Here is a 2,317-nt window from a genome sequence, read left to right on the forward strand (position 1 = left end):
AAAGTGTGAAATCATTAACCAAAAACTCGAAAATAATGTCCAGAGACTAAGTCCGAAAGGGCAAATGGTTAACCAGTAAGCAGAGTAATCATTAACCAAAAAGGGCAAAAGTAAGTAAAAAGTATGAAATCATTAACCAAAAAGTCGAAAATAATGCCCAGAGACTAAGTCCGAAAGGGCAAATGGTTAACCAGAAAATCCGTCGAATAATGTCCAGAGACTAAGTCCGAAAGGGCAAATGGTTAACCAGTGGAAGGGCGATCAAGCGGAAAAATTTGCCCCGGTTACCCGGGATGGAGTTCCAGAGGTCCGGCCAGAGTTGTCAAATTCGTCCCGCTGATCGGACGCTTGTCATTCGGGTGGCTGGGGGTTGGCGGGGTATCTGCACAGTAGTAGGAGGTGGCAAGTCGGGACTTGGACGTTTATTCCAAGAGTCCACCCGAGCCTCCAGGTCTGCAGAGACCGACCCTAGCTGCCGCCCAACCGACTTTTAAGCCTTTTTCGGATGGGGATTTTTTCCCATTTTCGTCCATTTTTCGGGTTTTCTGTCGGGCTTAATAGGCGGCAGCCTGACCCCCGGCCGAGGCGGGGGGCGCACTCTCCCTTGCGTAAGGGTCCGGATTTGCCCCGGAAAGTGCCCCCGACGGCCTCCCGACCCGGGTGCCTGCAGGGCGGGGGAAAGGGTAGTCCCAGCCGCAGGAAATCATTAACCAAAAGACTTAGCCGTCGGGGCAGAGGCTAAGACCCGGGCTGGTGAAATCATTAACCAAAAGGAATGCACCCTTTTCCGAAAGTGCAGGCCGAAATAAGGCGAGCCTTGGGCCGGGAAGGCCAAAACCCCCAACTCATGGAAGTGTATGGGGTCGGACTCGGCGACTTTCCCGGGCCCCGAGTTGACCTTTCCCCACGGGGGCGGTCAAGTTGCTCCCGCCAAGAGGGCACGTTGCATTTGCTGCCGCTCTAGTCCCCGGGCTAGTTAATCAGTTGCCGTCGGAAGTCCCGATGCCGAAATGAAAAATGGCCGTTGCGGCGATTTGGCGCCTCATTTTCGGAAGGACTACCGGCAGGCAACCCGCCGAATTGACACTTGCGATTCGGGTGGCTGGGGGTTGGCGGGGTACCCGGAGATTTTCGGGAACTCGATTTTCAGAACTTTTGCTGGCAGCGGTTGCACTTGCAAAGTGGCCGAAGAAGTGCTCCCTCAAGGAAGGACCTTCTTTTGAAATAAAAGACCTTCCGAAGAGTGCCTGGAAGTCATTTATGAGCATTTAAGGGTAAATCTGGCGGACTTTCCATGCTCTGTTGCCGGCTCTGAAATATCGCACAGTTGGGTCTAGGCCGGTAGACTGGCTGTGAAAACAGACAAAGTGTTTTGGCGAGCGAGAGAAAACAAGGCCTTGGAACAGATTGGGGGGTGCGGAGGCACACCACACCCACAGGAAAAGAATTAATAAAAAAAAAACCAAAGTCTATGACATGTCTGTTGGTACAGTGAGAAAAGCAAAGAAGGGAGGCTGCGATGGCAGAGCAAAGCCGACCTTCATACAGATATACATGTCAAAGAAAGAAACTATGCCCGCAAAAGACTTGGTGCGAAATAACAAGGCTCCTTGTGAACGGTTATCTTTGTCTGTCAGGCGCAGATTGTGGCGGCGTCGCCTGGTTTCCTTGGGTTGCACTACATGTATGTCCTAGTCTCAAACGAAAAGTGCGTGCCCAGAATTTTGTCCAAGTTAGGCGACGCACGCCGGCTGGCATCACCTCTCCGTGCGAGCGCCGAAAGCTTTGGTCGACCTGTTTGGCTACGCTGGTCGCGGTTGCTCCTTACAGTGATGGGGACGGAAAACCGATGCGAGTTGACCAGGCGACGTCAACCAAGTTGCATGCTTTCTCCCCCCCCCCCCGCCGCCGCCAACCCCACACTGTGTGAAAGGAAAAAAAAGTGCGTGCCCAGGTCACTCGATCGATACGGCGAGGACTGTCCGACGTTGGAGGGCCCAGGCGGGCTAGCATTTATTTGCTGGTGTTTCAGGCTCAGCGGTTACCTCCCGTTTCTGTCCCTTGTGTCAGACGGACATTCCTCTCGAGAGTTTGGCCACTTGGTCGGCGGCGTGCTAGGTAGATTACTCGTTGTGCGCCGTCTCCTGTGTGCTGATCTCTGTGCTGTTCGTGTGAGGCCGAGACGTCCCACTGGTCGCTACCGCAGTGGTCCGATTGTGAAGCTCCGGAGCGGGGCGTCCCGTTCCGGCCAGCTCGAGCACTCGATTTCTCTAGCACCAGAGCAAGGGCACACGCGCGGTGTGTGTGTGTGTATGCT

Source organism: Heterodontus francisci, unplaced genomic scaffold (genome assembly GCF_036365525.1).
Source record: "Heterodontus francisci isolate sHetFra1 unplaced genomic scaffold, sHetFra1.hap1 HAP1_SCAFFOLD_1391, whole genome shotgun sequence".
Lineage (NCBI taxonomy): Eukaryota > Metazoa > Chordata > Chondrichthyes > Heterodontiformes > Heterodontidae > Heterodontus > Heterodontus francisci.